The sequence below is a fragment of the Tupaia chinensis genome, unplaced genomic scaffold, assembly GCF_000334495.1.
Source record: "Tupaia chinensis unplaced genomic scaffold, TupChi_1.0 Scaffold000063_1, whole genome shotgun sequence".
Taxonomy (NCBI): Eukaryota; Metazoa; Chordata; class Mammalia; order Scandentia; family Tupaiidae; genus Tupaia; species Tupaia belangeri.
Window position 1 is genome coordinate 680,975 of NW_006159521.1, and position 9,284 is coordinate 690,258.

At 56.5% G+C, this 9,284-nt stretch overlaps 1 protein-coding gene across 1 annotated transcript in view; it reads left to right on the forward strand.

Moving 5' to 3' along the window:
- The window catches only part of RBPMS2 (RNA binding protein, mRNA processing factor 2), a 33,506-nt gene that overhangs the window by 442 nt on the left and 23,780 nt on the right, over positions 1–9,284 (forward strand). The gene's annotated exons all lie outside the window — the stretch shown is intronic.

Here is a 9,284-nt window from a genome sequence, read left to right on the forward strand (position 1 = left end):
CACCGCCCCCCGGCGCGCCCCACCCGCTGGGCCGGGACCCGGGCATCGGCTGGAAGGAACTGAGCGGGATTAGCACGACGGCCGCACCTTCACTCTCTCGCCCTTTCCACCCTGACCTCTCCCCGTGACCTTGGAGGCCTCGCCGGCCTCCCGGCACCTCGGTCCGTTCGGGCTGGTTCCCCAGAGCCGTAGTCCTGGGGGCGGGCGGGCTTTTTTCACAGTCCGGGAACCCGGGCTTGGCGGAGGTGAGCGACAATTCAGTTCGAGTTGGGAAGGAGATGACTAGAGACGCTCAACCCCAAGTTCTCCCTCGGTTTTCCCTGGCTGGCCAGGCCAGAACCCCAGAGCTGGCCTGGGTGGGTTCTGCATGGAGAGGGAAACATCATCTTGTCCACCGGCCATGTGCTAAAAGGAGGGAGTGGGAAGCGGCTCCTGGAATCCCAGCAGTTGGGCGGCTGATGGGATGGCGAGGAGGATGGGTGGGGTGGGGCGATGGGTAAAAACCTTACAGCCATCAGGGATGGGGACCAGGAGCCCGGCAGGCCGAGACAAGAACTGGTGCGGAAAGGGCTCTGCAGCTCCCTGGAAGGGCCTCTGGTCTCTGCTGTGTCACGCCAGGGCCGAGAGACCCTTCCTGCCCCGCCCTGGCATGCTCTTGCCCAGGAAGCCAGGGCTGGTTATCCACCCTGACTGGCCTTTCCCCGGGTCCCGAGGAAACCGCAGAGCCCCTGGTGGAGCCTGGTGTTGCTCCTTCCCATTGTGCCTGGGGCTGGTGCAGAATGGCGGCCACAGCACGCCCTGGCTGCGCCCGCACTGCCAGCCCCCACGCTTAGCAACTGGGAGGCCTGCTGCCAGTCCCTGTCCACCAGTGGCTGGCATCTTGAGAACCTCGTCTGGAGCCTGCCTTTTTGGGGATGGGGGCAAGCTAAGAATATACAAGTCTTCACTCTGAGGGGTGGCGAGGGAAGACCTCTGTGCACTAGGGCTCAAGTGTCCTGGGCTGTCCTGGCCTTCAAGGCTTTGGTTTGGGGACCTTAACGCCATCCTGACTTGACTTAATTCAGATTCTCCCGAGTCGTGGGAGGGTGACAGGGCTGCTGGTGTGTGTGAGGGGTCTCTGCTTGGTTCCCTGTGGGCTGACACCAGGTGGGCTGTGACTCCTGTAAAGGTGGACCAGGACAGAACCCCACTTCGTTTCCTTTATAAAGTTTGCGTCTCTTCCATGAGAGAGAGACAGACATCTCAGTGATTCCCCCTACGCTGCAGTCACCCAGTCTCTGCTGCCAGGATTACGGGCATGTGTGCCCCTGGCACACTGGGAGGGGTCCCAGAAAGTTCACCTTTCCTATGTGGATGCAGCTGTGTTACTTCTGTGTAGCCACCTTCTCTTCCAGATCCCCACTTCTGCTAAGGGGTCACCCTGAGCAGGGCTGGGCTGACCCTCAGACCCACTGTTCTGGGTGGGAGGGTAAGCTACGTGACCAGGCTAAAGTCTCGGAGAAAGCACTTGAGGCTTTTTCTAAATGATTTTTTTCTGGGAGAGAGGGCAGTCCTTAAAAGGTAGGATCCTTCTTTGTTCCTCCTTGGGCTGAGATGGGCTGCAGCACTGGAGGTTTGGTCACTGGGGCTACCTGGAGAAGGGCATGTGCTTAGGTTTAGCCGAGGCCTGAAACTAGGGGCCCCAGGGATGGCTTACAGGCCAGCAGTCCTCCGGTAAAGCTCTGGTAAGGTGGGAGTCAACCCCTCCTTTTCCCAGCCTTTCTGAACAGGGGCCAAGAGTTCCTCTGCTGGGGGAGGGCGCTGAGGGGCACTGTGGATTGGTGACTTGAACTAGAACTCGCCTCCTTCCCTTAGATGCCCTTGAGGCAGTCATTTCTGTATGCCTAAAGCCACCGTCCATGAGTCTGGAGTTGCACTGGTGGTTTATCATAGGATCAGCTATTGGAGATTAGCTGGAGCAAGCCTAGAAAACCAAGGTACCCTGCTCTCCCTGGTGACGAGTTCCCAGAGGTGCTAGGTCTGTGGAGAAGGGGGTGTGTTTTCATGGTTCCGAGGGTATGGGCAGGGCTGACTGTCCCAACCTGCCTCCTTTATCCCTGGCTCTCCCTGCTTGTCCACCCTACACATGTTGTGAGCGTTAGGTTCATTTTTAGGACCAGGGCTAGGGGTGCAGGTGAAAAGGCTGCAGGCTAAGCAGTGAGGAAGACCTGCCAAGAAGTGGTGGAGTGTTCAGAGCAAGGAGGTTGAAATAAAGGGATATCAGTGTGGTACCACTGAGGCTAGGGGTTAGCCCTCCCCGACACGGGGGTGGGAGAGTAGTAGGTCGTTAGACCCGTGGGCAAGGAAAGCACGTTCTCCAAAGAGAATAGGACCTGTTTGAAGACAGTGCTGGGTTGTGGAACCATACGGCTTCTTGGCAGAAGAACCAGGAGTTCACTTTGTTTAGCATATTGAGGGCCATATTTTAAAGATCTTGAGGTCATGTAAGGTTAGGGGAAAAGGCATTTTTCTGCCACTTGGGAAGGAAATGTGTTAAAAGCTTTGATACCTTTGAAAGCCAAGGAAGGCTGCAGGGAGTTGAGGGAGCTGACTGTCCTTTTCAGTCTAGAGGCTGTACCCCAGGTGAGTCGAGGCTAGAGCGCCAGGTGAACGCTGCTCAGGGTAGGCTGTGTCCATGTTGCTGAACCCCAGCCCTAAGCACCTCCTTCTGTCTTAATGCTTCTTGGGGGTGACTGGGAAGTTATAGTGTCTAGGGAGGGATGGATGTGGTTTCTATGTGAAAATGGAGGCCTCGGGACCCACCCTGTGTCCAGGCGATTAAAGGAGCTGGATCCCACATGGCTGGCTGACTGTACAGTTTGAATTCTGGCCCCTGCAGCTTGAAAAGCGTGCTGGGCGCTGGTGAGTGTGTGCCGCAAATCCTGACACAGTCCCGACGCCATGGGGAGATGGAAGAGGGGAGGGGGTTGTGACCTGAGCACGCGTTCACCCTCCGTGCCTGGCAGGTGCACATGCCGGCTGACAGTTAAAAAGAAAGGAAGAGTTAAAGGAGTTTCACACCAGCATAGGGAAGCTGCAGAGAGGCAGGATTTATGACAGCTAAGGAGGTGACAGTTTGACCTGAAGGTTTGGCCCCTGGCTGCCCTCCCAGCCCACCCCACTGCAGCTGAGTCAAGGCTGCTCTGCTCCTTGGAGGCCTCTGACACCACGAAGAGGTTAGCACCTCCCGAAGTGTGGGTGAGGAGACCTCTGGGATGAAGAGGCCAGGATTCTGGGGTCCCGTGTGTGACCTGGGCAACTTCCCTCGCCTTTTCTCTGACATCAATGACTTTGGAGAGGCTCTGGGGCACGTAGTGCTCTGTAGGCTTTTTTCCATATGAGCAAAGGGAGGCCTTTGGGCTCTTACTTGAAGCAGAGCCCAGGCAGGTGGATGCAGGCAGGTTCTGGTAGGAGGGGAGGCCTCTCTGCTCCCAGGGGATTGCTCTTGTCCCCTCTCTTCAGACCTGATGGAGAAACCACATCCGCAGCTGTGCAGGGCATTGTTCCAGGCACTGTACTAGTTTAACTCATTTAACCATCACAGCAGAACAGTGGGGTGCATACATTAACATCACCAGAGAGAGGGAAAGTGAGAAAGCAAGCTGCAAGCCACCAAGTCTGGGACTCGAACTGCAGTTGGCCATGTGGGAGTCCAGTGCCCTTAACCACCACACCACCTGCTGGCCCCTATTACTATTCTTTTTTTTTTTTTTGGAGAGGTTTTTGCTATAGGACACGTGTGCTCACCAGACAGACAAAGAGAGAGACAGAGAGAGACAGAGAGACAGAAATTGAAAAATCTCCCCCCAGGGGGATGGCCACGCTGCAATTCCTTCTCCATTCTCCTTTCGGGATCTTGGGCACGCACGCACACGCGCCCAGTGTGAGTTTAAACCACCGGGTCCGGGACTTGAACCATGGTCGACTACATGGGAGTTCAGCAACATAGCCATTATGCTAACTGCTGGTCCCTATTACTATTATTTTTTAAAATTTGACCAGAGAGAGAGAGCAAGGCAAAGTGAGAAGGCAGGCCATTAGGTCAGACTCTAACTGCAGTTGGCCACGTGGTAGTCCGGTGCGTTAACCACCATGCCACCTTGCCGGCCCCATCACCAGTTTTATAAATGAAGCACAGAATGGTTACATGGCTTTATGCAGCCATTATAGAGAGGTTGGGATTTGAACCACACCCTGTACTTGCTCTTCTGTTTATATTAGGGTTTTGGTTAGAATTGGGAGTGGGGGACTGCTTTGTTTTTCTGTCAGTAACAACCATCTACTACACTGAGTAATAAACAGATTGATTTAGTACAAGGAGGTGAGGTTCAAGGATCAGGGGTCCCATATGGTGAGGGTCTTGTGGGTGGGGGCCCTGCTCATCACATGTGAGACAGGGCAAGAGGAATATCTACTCATAAAGCTACCAGGAGTCAGTCATGGGGCCCACCCTCATGACCTCATCCAATCGTAATCTCCTCCCAAAGGCCCACCTTTCAACACCATAATTGGATTAAGTCTCCACCCTCTTGATTCTGTCATAATAGGAACCAAATCTCAACATGCAAATTTGGTGGTGACACGTTCAAACCATAGCAGGGGAGAAAAGGTGTCTGCAACCAAAGTTTTTGGGCACTGAGCTTTGGGGGATGCCAGGGTCCAAAGTAGAAGCCCAGAGAGCAGGTCCAGGCTAGTTTCCTTGGTCTGGTGGCACCCCCAAACTGGATGACAGGAGCTGTCAGCCCCTGCTGGAAGGAGCACTTTTTCTCAGATACTGTTTAGAATTGCCATTGCGTGAGGGTAGTAAAATATGGACCAGGTTGATTTTATTAGTTTGTGTGTGTGTTTGCTATAGGACATGTGTCGTTGCCAGAGCCAGAAAGGCGGGGAGAGAGGAGAAGGCATCAAGACCCTGTTCAGGGTGCATACACACACATGCTCACTCTCTGTCTTACTTACGGAATAAACGGAAAAAAAAAACTAAAAAAAAATAGTTCATGGAAAATTGGATTTAAAGTACAAGTTTATTTTGGTACTAAAACAGGACGCCTGTACTTACCAGAGAGAGAAAGAGAGTAAGTACCAGCACCCCCCCACCACACACACACACACACACACACACACACACAGCCATGCAATCCCTTTTCCTCTATTCTCTTGGGATTTGGGGCATGCACACACATGTGCCTGGGGTGCTTTTTTTCAGGCCACCTTAGCCATCACGCCGCCTGCTGGCCCCATCCCATGAGCTTTTTGAAGACACCGCGTTCATAGAGGCAAGATGGGTGCGGAAGCTGAGCCTTGGCCGTGCTCTCTCGCTCTCAACCCATGTTTTCCCTTTGGGCCTTGGGACAGTCCCGAGAGGTAGAGGAGTCAGTCCCATCTGCCCTACAGCTTGAGCTCCGGGCTGCACTTCTAGCCCACAGTCTGCCACTGGTCATGGGCAGCGGTACCGGCTGGTGCTTTGTCCCTTCCACCATCTCCTGGCAAAGCCATGAGGCTAAGCCTGTCACCTACATTTCCGAAACGACAGTGCCATGTGATGGAGACTTCACATGTCAGAACCCCATCCAGGGCCTGCCCAGAGCCCGCCATGGCCTGCTTTTTGCTTCTTCCCACAGTCCACTCTTTTTTGGGGGGAGAGTTTTTGCTATAGGGTGCGTGCGCTCACCAGAAAGACAGAGACAGAGAGACAGAAAGCGAGAAATCACTCCCCAGGGGGGGATGGCCACACCGCAATCCCTTCTCCTCCATTTTCCTCTTGGGATCTTGGGCACGCACACACAAGTGCCCGGTGTGAATTTAAGCCATCGGGTCCAGGACTCAAACTGGTCGGCTACATGGGAGTCCAGCGATGTAGCCATTACGCTAACTGCTGGTCCCCCCACAGTCCACTCTTAGATGGAAGGAGTAAGGTTACCTCTGAGCTGTGCCAAGGGTGGATGGGTGGTAATGGGGGCCAGGGAGGTCGGCCTTTCCCTTCCTGAAGAGGCCATGAGGGGGGTGGTCTGTCAGTGCTGGAGGGCCCTGGAGTGCAGCAGGGCTGGGTGCGGTGGGCAGGTCCGTGTGTGGGTGTGACTGCTGTGCTGTTGGTCACCCCAGGCTGGCCGGGCAGAGGCCCCCGGGCTGGACCATGGCTGTGTGTGCCGGGTCCTGAGCTCCACTTTGGTTAGCCAGCCTCCCCTCCCCACTCGTGGGTCTTGTGCTCCTGATGGCGAGGAGTCAGCAGAGGCTACCAGAGTAAGACTGGAGACCATTTTTGAAGGTCTTTGTGCTGTGAAGACTGGGCACCCTCCGACTTCTGTCCAGAATGATCGCTGTTCCGGGCCATACCCAGCACTGCTTGGAACGGAGGGATCCTGCCATGTGTCACACAGGCAGCCTTGTCCCCATGGGAGGCTGATGTCAGGAAACCCCTCTCTTGTGTGGCTTCCCCTGCCTGGGTCACAGGTGGCTGTGGCAGGGGCGGCACTGTCCACTCGCAGATTTTAGGGTTGGCAGGGGATAAGAGGAGTCCCTTAGCCCAAGCCTGAGTTGAGTCCCTTCTATGAATGGTGACAGTGGTGGCAACTGTAGTCCCTCTCAGGCACAGGGCCCTAGGGGGGCAAGGCAAGGTGGCGAACCTGGAGGCCTCCCTGCTGAGGGCCCAGTAAGCCTTGCCTGGGAAAGCCGAGGCCTGGCCGCTGGCTCTTTCCGAGGCTGACTGCGCGCACGCTGTTGGGGCTGTCCCTGACAGAAGCGTGAGTCAGGGTACGCAGCCAGCTCTGAGACATTGAGCCCTCCATGCTCCGGCTGGAGTAGCTTGAGATGGAGGTCTGAAGCTTTCTTGTTGAGCATTTTTGCATGGTGGCTTGCCCTTCACTTCAGAGAACTTCTTTCCACCCCAGCTGGTTCTCCAGTCCCCCGCAGTGCTGCACACCCAGGTGGGACCCGAGGGCACATCGCAGGCTGTAGGGCAGGGGCTCTGAGCTTTCCAGGCAGCTTAGACTCCACCCCCAGCTCTGCCACTGGCCCCCAGCTGCCTAGTCCCTGAGCCAGTTTCTCCATCTGTAAAATGGCCCCGCACCTGTTCTGCTCGCTACGGGCCCCTGTGCCAGCGGTTTGTGAGAGGAGACTATAGAGCGGGGCCTGGCGGGGGACTTGCAGCCAGCCCTGATGGCAGGTGAGCTGGCAGTAGCCCACAAGACCCTAGGACAAACCACCAGCAGGACTTCTCCCCTCAGTGCCTGGTCAGGCTGCGATGGTGCTGGCAGCTCTGGTAAGGTGTCCTTCAGGTGGGGGACCTGGGCATGTCCCAGCCGGCCTCCCCAGCTCCTTGCTGGAAGGCGCCCTGAGAGCCTGGGGCTCTGGGCTGGTCTTCTGTGGGTTCACAGCACCGCCTGGCTGAGTCTGCCTGGTCCTGTTCCCTGTGGCCTCGTTCAGTGCCTTATAAGTCCTGGGTCTGCGGGCCACATCGCCACATTCCATCCTCCTCGCGTCAAGTGGCCCCACTCACGGGGCCTTTCTTTCCCCGGGAGGCATAAGAGCAACCTGCTGGTGCCAAGCCTGAGCCCAGAACCCAAGCAGAACTGCCCCCACCCTGTGGCAGAGGGCATCCTCAGGCTGTGCTTAGCCACTGGGACATTGGCCCAGCAGAGACCCCCTCCCAACCCCCAGGACCGCCTCTGATGCCTGTGCTCCAGTCCCCTCTCCCTCTCTGTCCTCCCTGTGGTCTTTGCCTCCTCCAGGCAGGAGGAAGTGTTGCAAGTTGGAGCTGGTGGAGGGTAGTCCTAAGTCCTGTCCTGAGGTGCATCACCTCCTCCCTCTTCCCTTCAGAAAACTCTGGAACCTTTGGACCTGGGAGTATGGAGAACCTGAGGCTAGGCTTCCTCCTTGTAGAGGGGTGAGGAAGGGCAGGCTGCAAATCTGCCTGCTTGGTGGGTGACAGGGACTCCAGTCTAGCTGACTGCAGATGTTCTCTGAGCCTGAGTCCAGCATCTCCGGGCTCAGGAGTCTTTCCTCCAGGGGTCGGGGCAGGTCTGGGGCAATCACAGCTGGCAGGATTCCCCCTCCCTCCCCTTTTCTTTGTTGCTATAGTTTGCTTGTCAGAGAGAGACAGAGACAGTGAGAACTTATCCCGGAGAGGAGGCGGCCGCACCGCAGCCCCTTCTCCAGCCTCCTCCTGGGATTTCGGGCACTCAGGCACACATGCAGGCACATGCAGGCACGTGCAGGCGCACATGCAGGCACACATGCATGGCGTGATTCTCAAGCTGCCAGATCCAGGATTCCAACTGTGTAGCTGGCCATGTGGGATCCGGCTGCCTTAACCTTCATGCCACCTGCTGGCCCTAGTACAAAATTTGTTTCAAGTTTGTTTTATTTCTTTCTCCTGTAAGAGAAGAGTTGAGGGAGGGAGGTGGCTTTGCCTGGGTCCCAGCATGCTGTGACCTGAACCCCACCGTCCAGTATAGCTCTGACATGGTGGAGCAGTGCCCTACCACCTGCGCTACCACAGCCGGGCCTGGTACTTTTTTTTATTTTAATTCTGCTGGTGACTGGTCAGCTGGCCACCTGGAGGCACAGGACCCATAGGCTTACCTGAGAGAGAAAGCATGTGAGATCCCCTGCCCCCACCGCCCCCCCTCCACAGGGCATGGTCATGCCACAATCCCTTCTCCTCTACCTCTTCCTCCTTTCAGGGTTTTGGGCACACATGCCTGGCGTGTTTTTCAAGCTGCTGGGTCTGGGACTCAAACCATATAGTGAGCCATGTGGGATCCAGTCGCTTTAACAAGTGTGAAAGGACATCTTCGTGGATGCTGTAAACTGTCCTGCAGGCTGCAGCTCCTGAGTCCCTGTGATCAGGGCAGGTGGAGGTGGCCTGGTCCTGTTTTACCCTCCCCCACACCTGCTGGCAGCGCACAAGGCCTCGCCCCCAGCCACTGGGAGCTGGCATTGCTTGGCAGCCTTGGAGCCAGCTCCAGAGGACTCACTGCTGCTACCCGCCCGGCCTCTCCCGGCCTCCTGTCTGCCCTCTTCACTCAGAAGCTGCAGGCTGGTGTAGCCCAGGTGGTGCACACTGTAGATGCTGCCATTCGGCAGCTGGGTCCACCTGGGAGACCGGGGTTCAATTCTCCACCCAGGGCTGCCTCCACTAGTGTCCAAGTGGGTCGGTGCTGGGTCAAGGTCTGCAGAGGAGCAGTGACTGGTCAGCGGGCCACCTGGGGGCACTGGGGCCACTCTGACATGCTTGGTGACTGGTG